The sequence below is a fragment of the Triturus cristatus genome, chromosome 2_1 (assembly GCF_964204655.1).
Source record: "Triturus cristatus chromosome 2_1, aTriCri1.1, whole genome shotgun sequence".
Taxonomy (NCBI): Eukaryota; Metazoa; Chordata; class Amphibia; order Caudata; family Salamandridae; genus Triturus; species Triturus cristatus.
Window position 1 is genome coordinate 1,123,206,008 of NC_140581.1, and position 27,704 is coordinate 1,123,233,711.

General features: G+C 42.1%; 1 protein-coding gene and 1 long non-coding RNA gene across 2 annotated transcripts in view; both read left to right on the top strand.

Moving 5' to 3' along the window:
* LOC146866455 (estradiol 17-beta-dehydrogenase 11-like) overlaps positions 1 to 27,704 on the top strand; it is a 375,182-nt gene that overhangs the window by 29,863 nt on the left and 317,615 nt on the right. The gene's annotated exons all lie outside the window — the stretch shown is intronic.
* On the top strand, positions 1,803 to 2,959 carry LOC146866456 (uncharacterized). Its single transcript, XR_014976807.1, has 3 exons — positions 1,803 to 2,006; positions 2,106 to 2,190; positions 2,722 to 2,959. It is a non-coding gene; the product is annotated as an uncharacterized LOC146866456 (long non-coding RNA).

Sequence of the window (27,704 nt, forward strand, 5' to 3'; positions counted from 1 at the left end):
GACAAAAGAGACCGCCCTCATCAAGTTCCAACAGAATTTCTAGTAGCATTGGCTAGCTTGTGTTTGAAAAACAATTTTTTCAATTTTAAAGGGGACCTATATCTCCAAATTTCTGGGGTAGCTATGGGCTGCAGTTTTTCGCCTGAAATAGCTAATTTGGTGATGGCGGAATTTGAAAAAAGATGGATATATGGCGACACCAATCCCTATAAACATCATGTGGGGTTTTGGTGTCGCTATATAGATGATATTTTTATGATTTGGGCAGGAAATGATTCTCAACTAAAGGAATTCCACAATTGGTTGAACTTTAGGACAATGGAATTTAAGTTTACAATGAGCTTTGACCATATGAAGATCAACTTTTTGGATGTATTCATCCAACAAGAAATTGACAAACTAGGAGTGTGTCTATACACCAAACCCACAGATCGAAACACCTTACTACACTTTACAAGCTGTCATCCGCGCACATTAAAGGAGAATCTGCCATATGGACAGTTTCTCCGTATCAGGAGAAACTGTACCAATAAATCAGATTATTTTATGAATGCAGAGACCCTCAAAGAGAAATTGATAGCACGAGGATACCCCAAAAAACTTGTGAAAGGCGCGCTAAAAAGAGCTTGGTATACTCCAAGGGAGGAATTACTAACACCAAAAGAAAAAGACAAAAATACCCCCTTGACTTGTGTATTGACATACGACCCCAAGGCAAACAAAATTAAAAAGATTGTCCAAAAGAATTGGAAACTGATTGAAAGCCTGGGAATTCCTAAACCTCTGTTTGCTTTTAAAAAGGGTAGAAATATCCGGCAACAACTGGTGAAGGCAAATAGACTAACTGTCCCCCCTAAAAAAGATCTTAGAAATCTTTTGAACTTACCACCTGTAGTGGGCCATTATAGATGCCAGAATTGTTCGGCATGTTGTCTAACAGAGGATTCCAAAGAATTGACTATCAATGACCAAATACATCATCAAAAAGTTTTTTCTAATTGCAATTCCAAAAATGCAATTTATTGCATCAGATGCCCATGTAATAAATACTACATTGGGCAGACTATACAACAAATGAAAAAACGAATACTGCAACATAAGTCGCGAATAAAATGTAAAGTTCAAGGTGCTCCGTTAGTACAACATTTCCAGACTTTTAATCATTCGGAAAATGACTTTAAATGGTCAGTACTCTGCTTAGTGGGCAACCTGGAAAAAAGCCAACTTCAGACTAGGCTAAATAGATTGGAAGCCAGACTGATTGAAAAATATCACACTACAGTTGTGGGATTGAATGACAGAGATGAAATATGGTCATTATTGCATTAGAACACGGCAGTGGCAAATAAAGCATTTAGTATGTGAGTTATTCTTCGTTATTTCTATGATACAGGGTCCAATAATATAATTTGGTATAAAAATTGTCAGATGATGAACTGATATATGTAAAAACAGACTGTAAGGAGTGGCGGGTGCACACTGGGCTATAAGGTGACTTTTCTTTATATTTATTTAATATTTATTATCATATTTTCTCTGTATTATTTTAATTTTATTTTTTGAACAAATTACCTACAAGTGGTATTACAAGGTTCTAATTGAATTAGAAGTAACATTCGGGTGTTTATTATGATCGCTAGCGACCCTGATGTTATGGATAGTCTGCCCTCCATTTCCCTTACGGCGGAATATAGTCCGTTTTCTAGCTCTAGTCCCTCCTCAAGCCGGATATAATCCCGCTGGCGTATTACGCGCTTCCTGATGCTGGTAAACGCGAGGAAGTTTGACGAGGAGTTAGGACGAAAGGATTTGGAATAATAAGGTGAGAAACGACAAAGAAACTACACCTTTCCTTATTAGACATTTAGTCATCGACGTGGGTCTCGAGTATAACTATATGTTTTGTAACTTTGGCAGAACCGACGTTTGTGGTCTATTGTCCCGCAGAGATTTCTTGATAGGAACTAAGGCTATCACGGGCGTACAACTTAAGTCCTTTTGATAAGGTAGGCCTTTTAATTTAATCTTGGTTTTGCCTGGATGTGTATAATTATAATAAATTAAGGAAATTTACGGTTAGAAATCCTTCTTTTTTTGTTTTGTAGTCATGACTTTCCATTGAATGAAAGCTTGGAGAAGTCCATTATGAATATATTTTTACGAAACGCCTCGACAGCACGGATTCCATTAGTAAGTTTAGAGTGTGTGTACATCAGGGTTAAGATGGTTGGAGTGCTTTTCCATGAATTGATTTTTGCTATGGAACCACACCATTCGCTATGAATGTAGTTGTGAATCAAGGTGCCGCAGATACTATATTAAAAGTCTTTCTTCGGTACTTGCTTATTTAAGAAATATTGCATTTCGTAAGGCTATATTCCGCTCACTTGCAGAGGTGGGATATATATATATACATTGAGATTTTAGTTTAAAATATTGTTTATTTATTATTTCTTCTTTTATATTTGCATCTCTAAAGATAATTGACACACAGTGGTGTTTAGTGCACTATTATGTTCATATTTGACACATTTGAATCGGGATATATTTGCCCGCCACTTCAGTGATTTTTTTAAGAAACGTGTTCTTGTTTGTAAATATGAGACAGCATGATCCGTCCTTTTGCTCCAATGTGTATATATAGTGTAAATAAGGATATAGGTTTGTATTATATTGTATATAAAATATAGTAATACAGAAATATTGAACTTGCATTTATAGGTGAATTTTGATGAAATCGAATATACGTGTACCCTAGTCCTGATGAGGCCTTAAAATTCTTTGGGCTGAAACGCGTCGACAACGAATTGGAAGACATCCAGTTAATTGATTAAATTTTGTTTTGATTGATGTCTAGCAGAGTACTCTTAAGAAAGTAGAGATCAAGATGAAAAAAGATCTCTAGAGTTCTCATTTTGGTTTTGTTCTTCATTACAAAGGAATGCTGGAACAGATTAATCCTACAAGCATCCAAATTCAAGTATAGGGTCGTATAGATGTATATGTATATTGATTTTTTCGAGAAAAGAATGTAAATATTACAAATGTTTTTGTATATATGTCTAAAAGATTAATCTTCTTATATATGTTTGGTGAAATATAAAACAATAAATACACTTAGATGCAGATCTAAGGAAAGATATATTCATTGTTGGGTCGGATTTTCTATGTATGACTAGTGAAAATAAAAAGAACATAGTCTATTTTTGAGGATTAATTAACTCAAGGGAGGAGATATTTGATTTTTCTCGTCACCATAACATAGCTATATTATTAATCCCTAGGTGTTAGTTTTTCCTGTCTACCTGTTTAAGTACCCAGACACCAAAGGGTTAGTATGGGTTTTCCCCTTTTCTTTTGAAAGTACCCCGGGGTTATAGCTCGACCGCAGACAAAACTGCCTGTACTACCCATACCTTTTAACAACCGGTATATGAAGTACGCACCTAACCCTATGGCTATTGAAAATGCATCTGGATGGGATACTGTACCTTCTAGGAGCTATAGAAATGGAACTAGGAGGACAGATTATCGGTTACCATTCACCCCGCTGGAAGTCACAAATAGATTTGATGCCCTTTCAGGCTTTGATGATTGTGATTGACAGGGGGGGGTCTCCTAATGACATGCCATTTACCATCGAGAACCAGGCTGTGAATGCCAAGCCAACCCCTCCCGTGCAAATTCTGATACCAGAACAAACTATTCACCCCGTAATTGCCCCTATTCCTATTGACCGACATTTATTTAATTGTGAGTTTGAGCCGGTCACAGAAATTAGTCCTTTTGTGATTAATGATTTCCTTGGTTCCTTGGACTATGACTTAACTAGGCGAGATTTGCCGACTGCCCATGTTAAAATCCTCTCTTGGAATGTGGCGGGTCTTAAGAGTAAACTGCCCATTCCTGAGTGGGGCTCTTTTATGGGCCTACACGACATCTGTATGTTGCAGGAAACTTGGGCATTAAAAGGAAGCATAGCCCAGGGATTTGCTACATACGATATCTTGGAAAGTAATGGTGAGAAGGGTAGACCCCTGGGGGGATTGTCTATATGGGTTGGCACGCACTTAGGAGCCAAGGAATTGCAAATTCCAACCAATTCACTGGATGTTCAGTGCGTATTGCTGACTATACCAAAAGGGCCAAACATTGCCCTGATTAATGTATACTCAAGGCCAGTTAGGCGGGGCCTTGAGTCAGAGGTCATTGAAACTTTGTTGACCCTCATCCAGTCAATGGACCCCTCTACTGTGTTAATACTGGGAGGCGATTTTAATTGTCATTTCGAGCCACTCATGGATACGAATTTGGGCGACCTGGATGATGTTGATTCACTGTGGGCCATTCCTGAGCCATTGACTACTCGGGTCAAGGCATGGACCCCTTTAGTTTTGCAACTGCAGTCATTTGCGCTAACAACCTCATTACGAGCATGCAATGGGAGGGTGGAGCCTGATAGACCAGGGAAAGCCACATTTAACCGATTAAACCAGTCTTCAATAATCGATTATATTTTTATAGAGGCCAGGCATTGGGATAGGCTGTATGAGTGCAGGGTCATTGAAAGATTTGACAGTGACCATAACGCCCTGGTACTCTCACTCAAGATGGGGAGTTTTGGGCTGAAATGTCAAACCCCGGATGATCACTGTGTCACTGTGCCTTTAATTATTACAAACTGTAGGCGTAGGGTCAAATGGCCAGACCTTCAGATGTCCGTTAGCAAACTTGCCGTATTATATGAGACTACCATTCCATTCATTGAAGAGATGGGGAAATTTGGCCACCTAGGCAGGGCATCTGAAATAAATAACCAATTGGTCACAGCACTTAAAGATATTCTCTACCCTGAGAGAAGGGCAAATCAGCCACGGATCACGACTTTTCAGTGGTACAATGCCTCTTGTCGGAATGCCAAAAAGGCCCTTTTTAGAGCTTTAAAAATTAATAACAGGGAGGCCATTAAGGTTCACCGTGCTGTGTATAAAAAGGCAATTCGCGATGCAAAAAAGGAATGGGAGGCTACCAAATGGGAGAATTTGGGATCTGCACTTAGCAACAAAAATTCCAAATTATTCTGGTCGATAGTTGCATCTGGACTTAGTGGGCATATCCCCGCACTCGCCCCCAACATTGACCCTTCTATCTGGGAAAGCCATTTTTGGGCTCTTTATGGCATTTCTGAGTCTGGTGGTATGCCTGATAACTTCACTGAACTCCAGCAACCCCAAAGTGTTAGTGGGGCTGAAGAGCAGGGTTGGTTAATTGCCGCCCGTTCACGTCTTGCCCCAGATGAATTTTTTACCTTGACTGAGGTAGAGACAGCGTTAGGAAATTTGCTCCCGAATAAGGCTCCCGGTTTGGACAAACTGCCAGGGGACTTGTTTGGGACGCAACCAAAAATCTGGGCCCCTTATCTAGTTGTTTTATTTAATGGTATTCTGCAGGGTGACGATCTGCCTCCTACTTGGTTAGGAGCAGAAATCGTGCCCATTTTAAATAAGGGATGCCCACTAACCCCCTCTAACTATAGACCCATCAGTCTAATTGATACATCACAAAAGCTGATGGGGAGGGTTATCCTTGATAGGATCCTCGGGTGGATTGATGAAAAGGGGATAGTGTCTACACTCCAGGCAGGATTTAGGTCTGGTACCTCCACCCTAGATCAGATATTTCGCCTGCAGGTCCTGTATTGGAAAACAGCAAAGGTGGAGGGTTGCAGCCTCTACCTTGTGTTTGTGGACCTGCGGGCAGCATTTGACCTGGTCCCGCGTGGAAATCTTTGGAGAGTGCTAGCAGACATAGGCCTCCCGCCCTACTTGCTAGCCATTCTTTCGAGGCTCCATCTAAATAATTTTGCGCAGGTCAGGTGTGGAAGGTACGGTGAACTAACAGATCAATTCCCTGTCCAAAAAGGAGTTCGCCAAGGGTGCGTGCTGGCACCAACTTTATTCAGCCTCTATATAAATGGCCTCGTAGAACATCTGAATGGTGTGGTAAACAACGACGCCCCTAAATTGGCTACAGGTAGAGTGCCCGCTCTGATGTTCGCAGACGACACATTGTTGCTGTCTAGGACATCATCGGGCATTCAAAAAACACTCGATGGCTTTGTGGAGTTCTGTGACCTTCGGGGGTTGGAAATCAATCTAGGAAAAACAAAGTTTAGGATCTTTAACCCCCCCAAGCGTGTACGTCCAAACCCAGTACTATATGGTACCCCCCTGGAAAGGGTTAAAACATTTATTTATTTGGGTGTCACTCTTACTGAGAATTTTGACTGGAACAAGCAGATCGCCAAATCCACGCTTAAGCTATCTCAGTTAGCGGGGGGGTTTAAGTAAAGTTCTTAGGGAATCTACTTTTAGGCCGGTCTCCCCAGCACTCAAAATATATTGCCATCAAGCAAGAATGGCAGCAATTTATGGGGCTGAACTTTGGGGGCACAAGCAGATTACGGATCTCAAAAAGGTGGAGCAGTCTTTTGTTAGAAACTTAGCTGGGTTACCGTCTAGTACGCCATTGATCCCTCTTAGATTTGATCTTGGCTTGCTTCCTATAGAGGAGATCATAAGTGCTAGACCAATTATGTATTGGAAGAGGTTGTGGTCCGTCCCTGAACTGGCTGATTACAGAGCAGAATTCTCTGAGATTTGGCCTATTCTTAAATATAAAACGATTCCATGGCTTCAGTACATTAGTACAGTTAGCACCCGGCTAGGCTCCTCTGGATTATGGGATACCCCTGAGACCTGTTGCCCCGGGATATCTAAGAATATACTCCTCTCTCAGATACGTACGTTAAACTACCTAACACTAATGAGCTCTGCATCACTGGGTAGGCTGACATCTGAGTTCCTCCTAGTAAAACCAGAACCCAAGGTTGAGGAATTCATGGATCTAATTGAACCCCCAGCAGCCCGAAAGCTGTATATCCAGCTAAGGCACGGTACTCTTCCTATAAGGTCCCTTACTTCCAAATGGTTTAAACCCAATATTGAAGCTTGCCCCGCATGCACTTACAAAATTGAGAATATGCCCCATGTACTGTTCTTTTGCTCTGCCTATTCTGCAATTAGAAAACGCTGGCTGACCCCTATCTGTAAGAACTTGGGACTTTTGCACTTTACACAGGCTTGTAGGATATTGACCTACAATACTCATCCTCCTATTGTGTTTGCGGTTTCTCGTTATTTGTTTTACATGTGGCGTAGGAGGCGAAATTTTTTAACCTAATTTGTTGTGTCTATTGATTTGTAATATTATGCATTGTGATAACTTACAGTTTAACCTGTTCTTAAATATTTATGGCAAAACCAAAGGAAATGATGGACGGAGTGTTGAACATTGCAAGCACTCACCCCCAGTCAACTGATCTGGGTTGAATCCACCACCGTTCTTTAGCCCACTCTGCCACCCCAGTTCAGACATGGCCATATGCAAATCAGTCTGACCCTGTGCCTCATGGGAACAGTCCAGCCCGAACTGCCAAGCCATGTCTTCCATGGACCGGAAACAAGCTTCCTAGGACCGGTTTCTGGCATTTCAGCCATCTTCAGCCAGGCTTGCTTGAATCCAGTGGCAAAGTGAGCAAGGGACTCACGTCTGAGCATACCCTGCCAACTTATGGCGAACAAAGCAAAACCAAAGGAAATGATGGACGGAGTGTTGAACATTGCAAGCACTCACCCCCAGTCAACTGATCTGGGTTGAATCCACCACCGTTCTTTAGCCCACTCTCCCACCCCAGTTCAGACATGGCCATATGCAAATCAGTCTGACCCTGTGCCTCATGGGAACAGTCCAGCCCGAACTGCCAAGCCATGTCTTCCATGGACCGGAAACAAGCTTCCTAGGACCGGTTTCTGGCATTTCAGCCGTCTTCAGCCAGGCTTGCTTGAATCCAGTGGCAAAGTAAGCAAGGGACTCACGTCTGAGCATACCCTGCCAACTTATGGCGAACAAAGCAAAACCAAAGGAAATGATGGACGGAGTGTTGAACATTGCAAGCACTCACCCCCAGTCAACTGATCTGAATATATGTGACCATTTATTGTTTTAATTTTCATGTTGATATAGTTTATATGCACTTTTTATGGTCTGTTGACCGAAATAAAGTTATTACAACAACAACAACAACAAGTGTAAGTTGAGAAATTACCTGAGCTGTGTTGTTTCAAAGGACTGCCAAGCCAGCATCTATTGCACCATATTAGCAAGGTTACCTGAGGTGGGTTCAGACCTGTTCAGCGATAGCAGATCTCTGGTGTGAATAAGGTTCCAGGGATTTAGACGGTTTGTCAATGAGAAGACTTGTTTTGATCTGTTTTTGCAAACACATCCTTTGAGAAATTTAATATTTGCAAGCTGAGATATTTGTATGTACTGGTAAAGGGTTGGTTACATTTGGGACTGTCACAATGGCATTAGATACAACTAAATCCAAGCTATAATTGTACATTATGGCATTCATTTCAGAGGTGAAAAACACTCCTTGTTAATACCTATACAAGTACAATAGATATACTAGAAAACAGCTGTTATTCCGCACAACTTCTTTGTGCACTATGACATTGTTGACCACACAAAACCAGTGAAAATGCTGGAACAATGAATTGCCGTATTTGAGTCGGCTGCGTCACAAACTCCAGCTTCCCTCTCCAATCACACCACAAAAAGCCTGTGGCATTTCCCAAGGCTCATCTCTCTATCTCTTTAAAAAAATCTCTGTTTTGAGTATTGAATAGTACCAAAGTCTCGCCCTGGCTCCATCATTCAAACATTAACATGTAAACTTCAAAATGTTTGCTGATGGCAAAAAAAAAAAAATCACTTCAACTTATGCCATGTTCTCATTTGGATGAAGACAAGCGTGCGCTACAGAAACAGAGTCAAATCTGAACTCTCTTTAATGGATTATACTGTGCCTATCCTACTTTTGTTTGACTGGACCAAATATCTAAGAATCTTTCCTTCAACTACCACAAAAAGCCAACAGACTGGGAATACTTTTGGACTCTGACCTTTTGTTTGCCCCAAAGTTAACGCAGTGATCAATAGTAGTAGTTTCAAACTCCCAGCAAACTGGCCACTTCTGGGGTGGCCTTGGGATACTTGATCTGCTGCAACATCCCCTACTCCGGTCTGCTCAAGAAACTCACCACTAGTCTACAAAGGCTATCGAACTACATAGCAGAGTACATAAACCTCCTCAAATGTGACCAGTTCATTCCTGGCCCAGAGGATTATCTACTAAGTTCCAGTAGAAGCCAAGATCAAATGTATGGTCCTCTGCAATGTCTAAAAACAAGCTAAATTAAATATGCAAGAATATTATTATACACAAAGTTATACTGCAATTCCGCATATCTTCAAAAAATCTATAAAGAAAGCGAATACGTGGGTACACTGAGAGTTTGGCAATCTAGAGATCATCAAGAAAGAAATAGTATTACATCCTTAATAGATATAGAGACCAAGATACACTTAACAGACTCCCTACAAATACAGATCGGATTTCTTGAACATTATGAAAAAATATATGGCAAGCATTGTCAGACTGATACAAGTAGGCTGAAGTTATTTTTAAGTAAGCTCCCAATTCCACAGATGAAGAATGGCCAAGTTAAGGAGTTGATGGATGATTTTTCTCTAGATGAAGTGGAGAAAGTGGTTAAATCTTTAGCTAATGGTAAATCAGCTGTGGGGGACAGAATCCCTTCAGAACTGTATAAGAAATTGCACCTGCTCTGAATAAAGAGATCCTAAAGCTTATAAACTATATACTAAAGGGAGGGGAGCCCCCGCCTTCATTTAGAACAGCGGTGGTAGTAAGTGTCCTAAAGAAGGATAAAAAAGGAAAAATATGAACTTCTACAGGCCAATCAGTCTACTAAATGTGTATTATAAGATTTTTACTAAACTCTTGGCTAATCGAGAGTAGATTATTTGCTCGTAGTTCTCCCCAATCAGTGTGGATGTGTTGCAGGAAGGCAGTTATTTACAAACACAACTTTTCTTATTGAAGCACTAGATTTTATGACTCAAAATCAAGTGCCCGCCCAAGTGATGTTTTTTGATGCCGAAAAGGCATTTGATTGAGCTTGGTGGGAGAGCCTTTTTGCGATTCTAAAGGAGTTTGGGATCCCAGATAATTTAATTTGTATAATAAACTGTTTGTATAAGGGAGCTACTGCAGAAGTAATTATTAACTCAAGGACAGCTGGTACCTGTAAGGTGAACAGAGGTACAAGGCAGGGCTGCCCTCTTTCTCCAATATTATTTGCGTTATTTATAGAGCCATTAGCTATAGCCATTAGAACTAACAAATATGTGGAGGCACCTATGAATGGGATGTCAAACATTAAATTATACGTCAACAATATCGCCTTATTTCTTAATCCCAAGAGCAGTAGTCAGAAGGATGTATTTGAGATTTTTTAAGAATGTCAAGCATTAGGCGGATATAAGAAAAATAAGCGAAAAACTGAAATTTTACTATGTAACTGCTCACAAGATACCCTAGTGCCAGAATGTAGACATTTATTGATTGAACGGCCAAAATGGTACTGAGGGATTTGGGTTTCTGAAAAAGTTAACGACTTGTATGTATTAAATTATGCTCCATTAGTTTGTAAGATTAAGACATTGTTGGCAAAATAGTTAAATTTACCAATTTCATTAATGGGACATGTGGCCCTAATTCGTATGTCTATACTGCCCTTGTGTAACTTTCTGTTCTCCGCTGTACCGTGTGCTCTACAGATATCATTTTTTATAGAGCTAGAGAGCTTATTCTCAACATTTATCTGCACATAGAAAATACCAAGATTAGCTCTAGAAACTCAATATAGACCAACTCAGGAAGGAGGCCTGGGTGTCCCAAATATTAGGCAATATTATTAGGCAAATTTCGCACACAATACTTTTAGATTTTTTAGATCTACGAGATGCCCACTATAGATAACTCTTTTATAGAAAGGATATTTCAAGAGTAAAACATCTTAGATTTCTTAAGACTCACAAAAAAATCCCAAGAAAAGTAAATACAAGACCCTACAATGCTTATTAAGCAGAATACACAGCTATTTAAATATTACAATATACCATTTATTAATGGGTCGACACGCCTAATCGACACAGTTGTAGAAGATTTGCGCTTCATAGAGAAAAGTGTCGTACAAATTGATTTTGTCAGTACGGATGACTGGAAGGATTGGGGGCACATTGAGCCTGGCATTAGAAATTTTAAGAATATATTAAAATTGTCATATGTGCAGATTGGACACTTTTTAAAGGATATCGACTTGGTGCTGCTTAGGTCAAGATTGGATCTTACGGAAGGCTTGATAGGGTCTACTACATGCAGATCTATCAGCTGCTGGATAGTTACCGTAAGAAAGAATAACGATAGGCAACTATATCAGAAAGCACGGGATAAGTAGCAAGCTAAGGAAAAGATCCAACTTTCAGTAGTAGCCTGGGACAAAACCAATAACTATAATGCTACGTTACTGAAGGGAGCACAATTTAAAAGAATGCATATTATGCTAAATGGTTATTATATAGAACATCTGTTTTTTTGCACAAACTATATCCTCAAATCCCGGATGCATGTTTCAGATGCTTATTACTAGGGGAGGGCAGCTGGTCTCATATCATTTGGAACTGCCCGAAAAATAAAAAACTTCTGGGAAGAAATTGCGAGATATTGCTCCCACAAATTGGAACCAGGGACACTCTTAGATACTCAGACCGCTGTTTTAGGATACTCATCAGATATGTGCATTAGTCCATTCCAGGGAAACGGTTATTTATTATTTCACTTGTAGCCAGCCAGATCTTTGATACTACAGAATTGGCATACGGAAGTCATTCCAACGCTTCGGCATTGGCTGAAGAAAATGCATAGGGTTGGGGAAATGGAAAAAAGGTGTGCCTTAAAGTCGGGATCATATTCTAAGTATAAATTAATATGTTGATCCTTCTTTTAAAAAAAAAAAGAAGTTTAAAGCATGAAGCCAAGATGTAACATAAAAGGTTTTTATTTAATATGGATATCAGGGCAGGTGCCATATAGAGAAAATGTGCAATCTAGAGAAAATGTGAAATATATCTTCTATGTTATATAGGATATATGCATTAAACCTCAATGTTAAATAGGAATTTTCTAATAGAATTTACTTTCTCTCTTTTTTACCCACTTATTAATATGGAATATGAGATGTGTAATAGTAAATGTGTTAGATAGAATATGCAGATATGATGTATGTTATATTTTAAGCACATTTTAAGTCGTATATGTTATATTAATGATGTGGATTGCGCGATCAGTGAACTCTCTGAAATAAAAATAATGTAAAAAAAAAGAAACTTTCTATCCCTGTCTGGAGGGAGGGGGGCCTTAGCTCCATGCAGCGTGCCTTTTCCCTGTGGATGGCTGTTACTTAGCATATCACCTTCCTCCTTTATATTGCTGGTTATTGAGATGCAGTCTGGCTGTGTTCACTTTTCATGGTGGCCTAATGGTGAAGGGCGGGGGCTTTGGACCATATATTGGTCGCACCACGTTCGATGGCAGTTGGGGGTACTCAGCTCTAATCATGACTTCTGCCCCCTGTTTGAAACTCCTATCTTTTAATGTGAAGGGACTTAACTCTCCTAACAAACGTAGTCAAATTTGGTGCTATTTACTGCAACAGAACCCAGACATTGTCTTCTTACAGGAGATTCATCTGTTAAAGACGGATACTTCCCTCATGGCTCACCCTAGATATCCCTTTCAATTCTGGGCATTGGCGCATACGAGAATGCCGGGGATGGCTATTCTCTGCAGGGTGGGCATCCAACAGGGGGCTGACAGAGTGATCCGGGGCAAAGATGGCAGATGTCTTAAACTAGTGGTCCGGGTTGGGGCACGGACATTCACTCTTTGCAATATTTATGCTAACAATCAAGCACAGGATCTCCGCAATAGGGAACTCCTTCGGGAACAGATAACATATGATGATCATCAGCTCATTTTGGGGGGCGACTTTAATCTGGTGTGGGATGCGGGATTAGACCGTAGTATTGCTACATTCCATGGGGCAGGGGCCATGTCTGCTTCTTTGAAGAAACAGCTGACTGAATTGAGACTGCTAGATATTTGGCGTTTACAGAAATAACAGTTGGTTCTGTCGGGTATAAATTATTTCTTTAAACCATTGAACCAATCCTTGATTTATTCACCGGAAAGACAATTAATCATAAGTAATACACACAAAGAGACCATAAAGGGTATTCAAGATTTTTATAAATTACGTCATTTAAAATACCCAAATTAAATTGCATGGCTGTCAAGACACAACAGTAAATTAAAATTTGTGACAAGGTGACATGTGGTGCTCAGTGATGTAGTGATGGTGCGTAATATATACAAAGTGACTGTGAAGGTTTCGACGATTCAAGAAGGCCAGAAAAACAGATATTTGAGTAGGTCCGCAGACTGAGTGAGTAGGTCTTTATGCAGAGTCTTTCAACTGGTCCGGGGGATATATATGTCGACGTTTCGACCCAGGAAGTGCACTACTATCTAGTCCATGCGGGTCTTCTTCAGGACAGGGACAGGAAGGTGACAGCCTAAGAAGGCCCAATGTTGCTTACAGGGCGTCTTACAAGCTCTTCGTTTGGTTTGGCAATTGCTCATCCAGGAGCAAAGGTCTCCTGTAACACATTAATTCTTCCTCTAGTCTTGAGGTGTGGCCGTTCTCTGTTTTTTCAATGGGGGTTCTTAAGAGTCTCAGGATACTTATAGAGGGGCTTAGGCATTCGTCCTGTCTCCTCCGATCGTGTTGATCACTCTTTGTGTTCTCAAAGGTTCTTAAGATTGGACCCAGAGTCTCAGGTTACTCGAAGAGGGGCTTAGGCATACGTCCTGTCTCCTCCGATCTTATTGGATTATTACTGTGCCTCACACCTCTGTTTCATTTCGGAATGGGTTGCGCGGGAGAGTGAGAAGGTTTGGTTCCATATGGATAGGGCGGTGGCTTGCCGACCCATCTGGGATCTTGCCTGGCTTTCACGGTAGGCCCGTCCGCGCAGCGCTTATATGGCCATACCGACAAAAACCGTGCTGGATATTTGGGATAAGCTGCCGCTCTCCAGGGACCTCACTTCCTTCCCGTCACCTCACACTCTCATTGCGCGCAACTCACATTTTCCACCTGCTCTACATCCACAATCCTTCCTGGCCTAGTCAGAAGGGGGTGCGGGACTCCCCGGGACCTTTTAGATGGAGACACCTTTAAATCCTTCGACCAATGCAAATGGGATTTCCTTCTCTCTGAGGGGGCTAGATTACAATATCTTCAACTTTGACACTGGGTACATGCGTCGCCTTCCACTCAGGGAGCCACCCGTCCTTTCACCCCCTTAGAACTGCTGGTGCGTTCATACGATTAATCCAGGGGACTGATATCTCACACATATCAAGTCCTTCAACAAGCCCCTCGACCTACTCCTCATACATCTCAGTCACGATGGCAATCCGGCACACCTGATGAAATTTCGCCTAAACAATGGGAACAATTATGGTGCGACATCTCAAGGGTTTTTCACAGCATTTATCAGAGGGAATCTGCATACAAAGTTGTGACACTATGGTATTACACTCCCCACAAATTGCACAAAATGTTCCCCAATTCCTTCCCTGTTTGCTGGCACTGTACGAGCGCTACTGAGGATTTTATCCACATTTGGTGGCATTGCCCACTATTGACCAACTACTGGAAAGAGGTCCTTCATCACACTAAACAGGTGATTGGCTACCCACTACCCGAAATCCCGACCACAATCATCTTAGGCCTCAAATCTGCGAACCTATTTGCCATGACGCACAAGGACTGGCACCTAATCCTACACATGCTTGGCGCAGCTAAGCAAACAATAGCATTATACTGCAAGAAGGCTGAGCCCCCCCCCGGTGACGGTTTGGTTCACCCGCTTGTGGCATACCTGGCAATGGAGTTACACACGGCGCAGCTTCAGCTCTGTGACACCATATTCACGAAAACTTGGCAACCATTGATAGATGATTTTTGCAAGCTCGATCATGCCCATCTCCAGCCCCCGAGGCTTCGGGCTTTAAGCCTCTTTGAGGACAACATACTACCCTATGATACGGACAGACTCTGGAGTTCCAATGGGGATACTGCATATTCTCCCCTCTGCATGGTGCTGGCCCTGTGCGTTGATATGACTTTCCCAGGGGCCCTTCACTCCACTGGGTCTCTTCATTCACAGGGGCTCTATTTCTTGTTGTGGGTCGCCTCGCTTTCCCAGCTGACATTTCACGTAGCTCCTTTCATCTAGTGGGTCCCATCACAATCTAGCCTCTCAACACATGTTGGATACTCTTTTTTACTTTCTTTCTCTTCCAGAGTAATGTCCCTCCATGTATGACAGATTTGTAATGCGCCATTGCTTTGCCTCCTGTGTTTTCATTTGCTGCTATTCCGGAGTTATTAATGCTGCGCCCCTTCCTTCCCTTTCCTTCCTTGGTCTTCTTTTTCTTTCTTTTCCTTCCTCTACTTTCTTCTTTTTCATGATATCTTGATTGTTGTATTGTTTTGATTTGTATTTTCAATAAAACAGATTTGAAACAAAAAAAAAGAAACTCACCACTAGTCTACAAAGGCTATCGAATTACATAACAGAGTACAAAAATCTCCTCAAATGTGACCAGTCCATGCCAAGCCCAGAAGATGATCTACAAAGTTCCAGAAGAAGCCAAGATCTAATGTTTGGTTCTCTGCAAATTCTATAAGGCCCACAGACACAAAGGGCTAGAATACTTCTGAAACTGACTCTGCCTTACACCAAAGCCACAAATCTCAAATCATTAACCACCCGCTTGATCCATCAACAATCAAATAAGAGTATGAAACACAAAGGCAGATTCTGGCGACTATAAAGCACCGGGACTGTGGAATGCTTTCATTCCCAACTTGAGATCCGAACTCAGCCCCCTAAGATTCAGAAAACCCCTTAAGAATGAGCTTTTCAGACTTGCTTTTGAATTGAATCCATCACAGAGGGCACAATCACAGAATATAAGAAAGCCCTTCCGATTGGACTGTATCTCCCTTTGCGTCTTCACAAATCAGTACATTGTTAGCTCTTCTAGCACTCTAAAGTAATTGAAGGGAAACACAGAGATCTCTATAAATCTCAAGAGTAAATTGGCCTATGTTGTGTATGTAGATACTGCATCCCTTCTGCACACATCTAGGCTGACTTCACAGACTAGCAAAGTAAGTTTTGCAGCCAGGAATAACGGGCAAGCCCTAAATGACATGCCGATTGTAAAAGAGAGCTCTGTCTCTTGGTGTGGTAGAATCTAAGCGTTTTATTGGCAAAATGAACAGTATCTGAATCACAGGGATAGCCAACAAGGGGATTCCCAATACAACAGTAAACGAGCGTGGCACCCTGGTAGTAGGCAGAGTTTCAATATATACTCTAAGATACATATGGTTTTAGCATTGGTCACATGTTACAATCCCACCATGTGAACCAGCAAATGCACAGCTGAGCTCATGAGGATTAATAATTGCCTTCAAAGATAACACAAATATGAGCAGTTTGACTCAACAAGCTGTTTTTCAAATGTTCGTCTTTCGTGTGCCAGGGCACAGCAATTCTGAGGCTCGCAGATGAGCACACCCATTGATACTAAGTTAGCATGAGTAAGGAAACATGGCAGGGGCAGGTTACTAGTAAGATAAACAATCAAACATGTTTTACTTCTTCTGCACCACCATTTGTATCCCATCAGCTAAATCAAAAGTATGCTTGGCTCTTGCCACCATCCACATGCCCACGTGGCTTTGCCTGGTAATGTGCAAAGGTCCTATCTGGCTCTAAAACTGAAACATGGACTCTTGTCAAAATCCTGTACCTGTGTGTTCTCCCACCCCTTCCTCTTCAAGCATTTGCCCCCGCCCCCATCCTGCTCAAGAAGCTTTAATGGAAGGGTTCTGCAATTTCTTCACTCATCTGCGTGTATGAGCTCCCTCTCCCTTTCCCTGTGACTCAACATACTTTTGCTGTTCGCACTTCCTTGCCTTCTCTCACAGAACTGTGACACTCCATATGTTCAGGCCAGCGAGCACAGAAGAGATGGGCCTAATAAGCCGATGGACTGTAGCGAGCACAGTGCACCCAAGAGCGCCCTCACATGGAGAGGAGCTGGGCATGACTTGCTGACCGGCCTTCCTTTCATACCTGAGGGGAAAGATCCTGCGGAGGACCAGAGAGTTCCAAATCTGAGTAGGCCACAAAGCGGTGAACCCATTTGTCATGACTGTTCCCTATGACACAGAAACTACCACAGACTTTCAAAGACTACTGGCTGTAGGTTTGCTACCAAGGCACGGTTTCATGTACAAACAATCCTGGTCTTACTTTTTGAAGCAAGTTTCTTGGATGACCGAAGTGACCTTGTGATACTTCACTCCCATCAAAAAATTCTCAATCCTCACTGGACAGACATCCACTTTGGGCATATATGCATGTGTTTATAAAGTGTTGATCCAGCTATGTAGTAATGGAACGCTGAACCAAGGGCTAAGCACAGGAATATCATTCAGGATTGCTACAGAGAAGAAAGAAACAGTTGGGTTTCAAATGTTTGGGGAAATAGTGTTCCCTGAAGAGATGAGCGTGGCGTGTCACACGACATGAACGGTGGACATGTTGACAAATGCTGACATCCTGACATCATGCGCGGTGTAAGGAGTTTAATACCGTAGTAGGTGCTACTCTTCAACTGTGCTCGGATGCCTCCAGCAGTCACACCTGACATTTGGGTCTGAGTCATTCTTCCAGGGAACGCCCACACCTGATCCAGAGGGCCACTACAATGGGTTTTCATCTTTTCCTTTAATTGCACAAGGGTTGAAGCAGTTCTCGTGTCTTTTTTTATTTATTTTTAATATTACCTAGAGCGAACAGACTATACAGATTACAAATATACATCAATTAAATATGTATTATATACCCAATTCATTAAGTTACATATAAATAGTTTAGGCAAATAAAAATGATTATATATGTTTCTTAAAGACAGTGGGGTAGGTTTAAGACCAAGTTAAAAGGAAACATTTGATTACATTATCATTATAGACAATACATACAGATTTACTCATGGAGACCATAAAGGGATACGACCCCAGCATCCCCCCCTCAAGATTCTGCAGCAAAACAATCCCTGTTCGCCCAATCCCTAGTAAGCCACTTGGTCATTGGGGACCAGATCTTATGGCCCCTATTGTTAGGACACCTGCCGTTGCAGTTGCATAGAGCCCTTTCTTGATTATATATGCCGAGTAGACGACCCAGCCAAGTGTGATACGTAGGGGGCCCTACATCCTTCCATCTTGTTGCTATGAGCAACCGGGCTACCACAACCGATATAAAGATAAAGTGAATCTGGGTTGTATCCTAGCAATCTTTGTTATCGTGCCACAGAAGCATCATTAATGGACTAATACAGACCTGCTTCCTTATTGTCCCCCGCAAAAAATCTTCCATCCCTTTCTTTAGGGATTGCAATTTTTCACAGCTAGAAAACGTGTATCAAGTCAGCTTTGTCTTATGAACTCCTGGGGCACTTATCGTCCTCCCTTTTGTCCAATCAAATAGCTTTGCCGGAGTCAAGTATATATTAAAAATAGTTTTATAGTACTTGGCATTCAAGTTGGCCGATAGAAAAATCTTCCTTCCTAATGCAATTTACCTATATAGATCCGTATCCCCATCCCCCAACTTCCTGGCCCAATTAGCTTCAACCTTCTCTAAATCGTCCATTGTCGAATCCACTAAGATTTTATATATGTTTTTTATCCTACAATCTGGGCGGATAACAGCTTCCAGGAGGGGAATTTTATCTAGGGGAAATGATTTGACCGAGTTGATTAGGAAATTTCATTATCTGTTTGTACTTAAAATAAGATTTAGCAGGTACTCCATAATCCTGTTTAAATCTGGAAATAACCACATTTGCTCAGCCGAATAAATGTCTCCTATCTTAGTTATACCAGATTGTTTCCCTACCCATTACATCATAAAACAGAGCTGGGAACAGGGTAGATCGCCACAGTGGTGTATGCCCATTATATCTCGGTATCTTCAATAGTTTGACCGCCTAACCCCAAACCTTTCAAGCCCCTATTAAAACACTTGAAACACATTTTTTTGCTATAGCTAGCCTACACCTGTTGAAAAAGAACACACCATGCCACTCTTCCTATAGCTAGCTCATATATAGTGGGGGGGTCAGACCCATACTGGTCCCCAATATTTGTATTTTCAACTGTAAACAAAGCCACCACCTGTTGTAAAAAGGCTGAACAATAATAAAATACTAAATGGAGGCCGCCCACCCTCCCCGTTTCTGCGGAAGAGTTATAAAAATTAAAGATCGTCGGGTCTTATACTGCCAAATAAAATGTGTAAAGATGGAGTTTAATTTCTATAAAAAATAACCTTCCATCTCAAGGGGAATAGAGTGAAACAAGTAAAGTATCTTGAGGGGTATGACCATTTCAAGGATGTTGCATCTACCTATTATTGACAGGTGGAACTTGTCCATACATCTTAAATCAGTACTAATCTTACTTAGTAAGGGGTTCAGATTGATCAACCATATGGAATCAACCTTACAATGTATCCTAACCCCAAGATTAATAGCCACGTATTTGGTACAGACAAAACTGTGTTCGCTGTACAGACAATCTATGCTGTTTCTTTATTCAAAAGATACCCTGACTTCCTCCCATATTCCTTTGCCAAGATTTCTATTTCTTGTAACGCACTCTCTAAACCCGAGGTCACTATGGCAATGTTGTCCGTATATGCCAATACTTTTCTATCATAGCCGTTGACACACACTAGCTTTATTATTTGGCTTTGCAAAATGTTCTTAATAAATGGGTCGAAATATGTCTTATCACGTTTGCTGTGCATTCAAAGACAGAAGTCATATGTCAAGCTCTCTCTCCCGAGGATACTTGATGTTTACTTTTCTTTTTCTAACTTCAAACTGGGAACATTTATGTGACAATCCTGCGGAGTATCCAAGAAGAGAAGGTTTAGGATGGCTTTTTTTTTTCTAGCACACAACAACAACAAAAAAATGAACTGTGATGATGTTTCACCATATTTCAGAATTAGTACAAATGAAGCACTTTTTTGTATATCTTAAGCATAATGGAAAAAAATATTTGAGTACGATCAAAACACATCAATACACCAGATGTTGACATCTGCACACATTGGCGCTCATTAGGATGCTGGTCGGAAAGCCTCAGACTGCAGGTAGGAGGCTTTCCGACCAACATCCTTGGTTTAAAGTCCGACCGCCTAGTTACAATGTAGGTAGTCGGTCGGAGTTTAAACCGGGAAGTTGGACTGACTGGCTTCTGACTGGCTCAAGGAGCCCGTCAACCAGTCAGATACTGCACATAATCCCTTACGGACGGCGTTTTGGCCGTCGGCATTATGATGTTGGTTTCCGTCAGGCTTTTCATGTTGGGATTTATGACATGAAAAGCCTGTCGGGAAGCGACTTTGGGGAGGCCCCAATGCTTCCGAGGCCTCCAGTTGGGGGCCTTAGGGGCACCTGTGGAACCCCCTGTAAATCCCTGCACCGTATGGCAGGCACCGTGAGATCCCTGCCACACAGTACAGGGATTTACAGGAACTCCCATTTCTCTATAAGAGCTTGTGCTGCGGCCAGTTTTCGACCACTGCACAAGCTCTCATAGGGAAATGGGAGTTTCCAACTGCACCATGTGTGATCGCATTGCAATAGGGTGTCCGGAACCGCTGGCCTTGGTCGGTCGGTTCCCACAACAAAACGGTGTCGGCAGACTCAAGTCCGTCTGACATCGTAATTAGGGTCACTATCATTTGTGTGCAGTAACACCGTATTTCAGTGGATATGTAATGCTAATTTCAATTGAAAATGTGTTGTCTGTAATGGCAGTGTGCTACCTCACTATGCATACTCCACACTATGCCACACCACTATATGCACTTTTATTATATGCCACACCACTCCATTCTACTGCCACCCACCCTACGACATGCTCCTCCACTCTATGACACTCTACAACAAGCCATGCCATGCCACTCGAATCCACGCCACTTCAATCTATGCCACTCACTCCACAACACTTACCCCATTCCACTCTACCCCACTTCAATCTACCCCAGTGTAACCCAATCTATCCCACGCCATTCCAATCTACCCCATCCACTCCACTACCACCACTCCACTCCACTCCCATCTACCCAACTCCACACTAATCTACTCCACTCCACTCCAATCTACCCTATTCCACTCGTACCAACCCAATCAGCCCCACCCCACTCCAAATTACCCCACCCCAATCTTTCGCACTTTACTCCAGTCTACCCCACTGCACTCCAATGTACCCAGCCCAACCCACTCCGTTACACTCCACTCTATTCCACTCCAATCCAGACCAGTACAATTTACCCAACTTAATTCAAATTTACCCCACTCCACTGCAAGCTCCGCTGCAATCTATCCAACTCCCCTCCACTCTAATCTCCCCCACTCCACTCCAATCTACCCTACTTCACCACAATCTACTCCACTCTACTCCAATCTACCACCCTCAAATCCACCACATCTACCCAACTCCAATCTAATCTATCACAACCCACTCTACCACACTCCACTTCACTCCACTTAACTCTACCCCACTCCAGTCCAATGTAAACCACTCCACCCCACTCCACCCCATTCCAATCTACCCCTCCTCTCTCCACCCCAATCTGCCCTACTCCGGTCTGCCCATCCCCAATCTACCTTACCATAATTCTACTCCTATTTACTGCACTCCAATCTACTGCACTCCACTCCAATTTACCCTACTTCACCCCACTGCACCCTACCTCACCTAACTCTGCCTCACCCCCTGTATCTCACCCCACTCTACTCCACTCCACTCCAATCTACCCCATTCCACTCCACTCTACCCCTCTCCACCCCAATCTACCCCAGGCCTAACTACCCCTCTCTAATTATCCCACTTCTATCTACCCCATTCCAATCTACCCCACTCCAATCCACCCAATCTATCCTACTCCACTCTACCCCAATTTACCACACTCCATTCCACTTTACCCAAGCTACCCCACTCCACTAAACTCCAATGTACCACATGCCACTCATATCTACCCCACTCCAGCCAAATCTAACACACTTCACCCCAATTCATCCTACTCCATCCCACTCCCCCCCAAACTACCCTACTCCAATCTAACCGATTCAATCTGCCCGACTCCAATCTAACCTGATATTCTCTACTCCAATCTAGCCCACCCTAACCCAAACCTTCTCACTCCAATCTACCACACTCCATTCTACCCCACCCCCTGCCATTCTACCCCATGCCACTCTATCCAACTCTAATCCAATCTACTCCACTCTAGTCTTCTCCATTCCAATCTACCCCACTCCACTATAATCTATCCCAACCCACTCTACCACACTCCACTCCACTCTACCAAAATATACCCCACCCTACTTCATCCAATCTACCCCACTCCAATCTGCCACACTCCACTCAAATCTACCCCACTCCACTCTAACCAACTCCCCCCATTCCAATCTACCTCATCTCACTCCACCCCAATCTGTCCTACTGCAGTCTACCTTTCCCCAATCTACCTTATCACAATTCTACCCCTATCTACTGCACTCCAATATTCTCCACTTCACTCCAATTGACCCCATCCACCCCACTGCAACCTACCCTACTCAACTCTACCCCACCTGCTTTATTCCACCCCACTACACTCCAATCTACCTCACTACACTCCAATCTAACCCTCTCCACTCTAATCTACCCCAGTCCAAACTACTCCATTCCAATCATCCCACTTCTATCTACCCCATTCCAATCTACCCCACTCCATTCCAATCTACCCTTCTCTAACCCACCCAATCTACCCCACTCCTCTCCACCCTAATCTGCACAAGTCCACTCCAAACTACCTAACTCCACTCTTCCCCAATCTATCTCACTTCACACCAATCTGAACGCTACTCAAATCTATCCAACTCCACACCACCCCACTCCACTCCAATCTACCCTACTCCACTCTAGCCCAATCTACACCGCTCAAATCTACCTAATCTACCCAATTCCACTTTAACCTAATTTATCACACTCCATTCCACTCTACCCAATCTACCCCACTCCACTAAACTCCAGTCTACCAACCCCCTACCCAAATCTACCCAACTCCAGTTGAATCTAACACACGCCACCCCAATTCATCCCACTCCACCCCAAATTACCCTACTCCAATTCTACCCCATCCAATCCACCCCCTCCAATCTACCCCAATATACTCTACTCCAACCTACCCCACCCTAACCCAAATTTCCCCACTCCAATCTACCACATTCCATTCTACCCCACCCCATCCCAATCTACCCCATACCACTCTATCCAACTCCACTCCAGTCTACTTCGCTCCAGTCTACTCCACTCCAATCTACCCCACTCCACTCCAATGTACCCAAACCTACCCCACTCCAAACTACCCTACTCCTATCTCACTCTAATCTACCATTGTCCACCCAATCTATCCCATTCCAATCTACCCTACTGCACTCTACTCCACTCCACTCCAGTTTACTCCTCTCCATTCCTATCCACTCCACTCCACTCCAATCTACCCCACTCCAATCTGTCCCACTCCAATCTACCCCAATCCACTGCACTCCACTCTTCCCCAATCTACCCTATTCTACTCTAATCTGCCCAAATACACCCTGCTCCACTCTACCCCACTCAACTCCAATCTACCCTACTCCATTCCAGACTGCTCCCCTCTACCCCAGTCTACTCAACTTCACCCCAATCTATCCCAATTCAATCCACCCCACTCTCCCACTCCAATCTACCACAATGTACTGGACTCCAATCTACTTCACTCCACTCTACCCCAATTTAGCCCACACCACCCCACTCCAATCTACCCCATTTCATCCCAATCTACCTCAACCACTCCAATCTACCTCACATTACTCCAATCTACCCCATTTCCCCAATCGACCCACTCAACTCTATCCCAATTTACCCCACTCTAAAGTACCCCAATCTACCCCCACTCCACTCTATTCTACCATGCTACTAAAATCCACCCAATCTACCCCACTCTACTCTACTCTACTAGACCCCAATCCAATCTACTCCACTCCAATCTACTCCAATATATCCCACTCTACTGTACCCCAATTTACCCAGATCTACCCTACTTCTATCTACCCCACTCCAATCTACCCCACTCTTATTTACCCCAATCTGCTTCACTCCAATCCACCCCACTCCACTCCAACCCAGTCTATCCCACTCCACCCTAATCCACCCCATTCCATTCTACCCCACTCTACCCCACTCTAGTCTAACCAATCTACCTTACTCCAATCTACGCCACCCTCTCCCCGTCACTTACATTTGACCATGCTGAACAGCAGCCCACTGGTGTACATAATGGCTAAAACACATTGCCAAAGCCAATAGCTCACGTTCAGGTGAGATGCATTGGCTTTGCCAATGCTTGCTACAAATGAACATACGCTATCAGCAATGGTGAACTGTTCCTCACACCTGTGAAAATTACCACGGAGTGCAGGTATCAGCAGAGAGGCTGATCTGAGAGACTGGTCCATACTGGTTCCTGACATTTAGGCGTATCTGAGCAGCTGCCAATTAATTTTATTTACCAAGGGCAAAGTTTGATTTTTGACAAAGACCTAACAGTATCAACCTCTCGCCTTCTTTTTTTTTTTTAAACTATCCTGCTAGAGGTCAAGTAGCTCTCTAGCCTACCAATGGTACCACATTTACTTTTTGTGGGTGCGCTTTAGTGCCCCCCCTGCTGGTGATCCACTGGGTGCTTCATAGTATAGCTTTGTTTTAGCACTTGTCCCTGGGCTACGAAATATTTTTAAGAAGGTATCCAGCGTGCCCTATATTCCTCCATAGAGGCTCGTATAATTATAGATTCACATTTTCAGCATTGCCAGGGCTACTACAATTATTCTGAGTGGTGGCATTTTACTCCAGGATCAGGAAAGTCCCAACAGGCAAAGGAGTCTGTCCCATAATCCTCGCATTCAGATAGAAGAATGGAGTCCTGCCAGCACTCACTTCTCCTTAGGTTTCTGAAGAGGATTAGGGATGATGGGACGGATTACTGACATGATATCGATCACAACAATATTGTGAACAAAACTTTTGTCAAAATATCGATCACAAAAATATAATTTCCCTATACTTATATTAAGATCAAAAACATCGAAATGAAACATTGTTTCACACTAATGTGGTTAAAATACAAACAAAAATAGATAGTTAGTTATAGTTAGGACCAATTTTCCATAGGAAATCTGCAACATTCTATTCCCAATAAGTCTGGCACCGGTTGACGAATCTTCGCGACATTTTCCAAACTTTTGGCCAGCTCCGCTCCGCTCCTACCCTGAAAGTTTTGTGGTGATTCGTCAAGCAAGAGCCGAGAAAAAAGGGGGGGTCCCAAAACGCGTTTTCCCCATGCAATTTCCCATAGGATCTGTTGTCGCAGCTACAACCCGAACCGCTGAACGGAATTACACCAAATTTGGCAAAGAGGTAGTCCTCAGTTCAGACTCGTGCCTTTTGCATAAATGGTGTGAATCCGTTCAGTAGTTCCTGAGAAAATGCGAGTTTAAAGTCCATATATATCTATGGCCGGGGAGGATCCGCGCACCCTACCCGCACCGTAAGCGCACCCTCCCCGAACCGAGCGCGCACCCTCCCGATCGCGCGCTGAATGCTAATTGGTTGTCAAGTGTCTGTCTACATTCGAAACCAGGAACTGTTGGCGGCCATTTTCTGCATCGGTAGAAGCGAGGCTGATGAAGCAAGGGGAATAAGTGTGTAAAACATATAAAGGGGGCAGAGTGGAAATACTCCGACCCTCTTGAGGTGCTTAGGGGGTCCCAGAAGGACCCCCTGGGGCCCCCTTTTTAAAACAAATTCTAAGGTTTTTTAAATGCCAATTCCTAACTATAACGCCCCTAAAACCTATGTTTTTTTCAGTGAATTTCTAAGGTTTTTTAAATGCCAATTCCTAACTATAATGCCCCTGAAACCTTTGGTTTTTTCAGTGATATATATATATATATATATCTCACACTTGTAATCTCCAAAGAATCCGTAGTAACGAAGAATGGAAACCACGCAAATCCAGGTAAGGCACAATTGTTGTTAGTTTATTGTCAGCCGAGTTTCACCAATCTGACACGTTTCGGGCATCCGCCCTTGCTCACAGACAGTCAGTTGGATAAAATGTGCCCCTTAAATACTATAAGGTATTCCATTGGTTAAATTTTTTTCACCATTTTTTTTACACCATGTGACTTTTAAAAAGTGAAGACACACTATTCAGAATTACATTAGTCTGTTTTCCAAACATATACATTTAGACCTTAAATGTATATAATAAGTTAAATACCGGGTTTAAATCCAAAAGCCACAAAACATTTATCAAGTGCTCAATTGGTGTAAAACATAATTATTTTGCATATAATGCAATTAATCCAAAAATCTATAACATGATGGTATCAATGTTCAATTGGCTGTGCAAATAACGCAATAAAGTGCAAATATAACAGATTAAAATTCATCATATCAAAATGTGCAAATTACGCAAATATGTAAACACAGGAAGAAACTTGTGCAAATTATGCTAATTTTATGCCTAACCATAAATGTTATAATAAAGTTTGTCTAATATGAACACAAATGTTAATATATGTAGCCCTTAAATTGTTTGAAGTTTAAAATCTTATAAACACAAACACCATAATTGAATTTAATGTTGGTATCGATTTTTAAAACTAGACAGACACACTACTGAATCTATGTCAAATAAGTAAAGTGAAAAAATGTTTGTGTATCCCTAATTTGTGCAATTAAGCACACATAGGGAAAAAATAAAATATGAAATAAAAGAAAAAGAGGAACAAATGGAAATTCATAATATAATTTTTTCATAATGTATTAATTTTTACGCGAAAGCAGCCATGGCAATACACTCTAAAATACATATCTATATATATATATCTGAGATGAAGTCGTCCAACAGGCACACTGGTACACTGGCAAAAAGGACGAAGCGAACCCGTTGACTGGTGCTCAATATTTTATTTTTCACTGCCCGACACCATCACCACCATGACGCGTTTCAGCCCACGTGGGGCCTTGATCACATGACACGCAAAGGAAATACAATTGAATTTAAAGTGCACAGTGCATGACGTCTTTCCTGAAATGCAATAGACATAGAAAGAGTGTACATCTGATTCAATGTTGAAACAGAGACACGTTAAGAATACCATTACTATATGTAAAATACATCAGATAAAATGGATGGACACCTTAAAATTGTCAAGTGCAGCAACGTTGCTACCTGACAAATAATACATGGGTTTAAAAATTAATTAATTCATTGATTAACACAAAATCAGACAATACTTATAAATACACTCAAATAATTTAAATACATTATATAAATATATAAATACATTGTAATAAATATATAAATATATAAATAAATAAATAGATAAA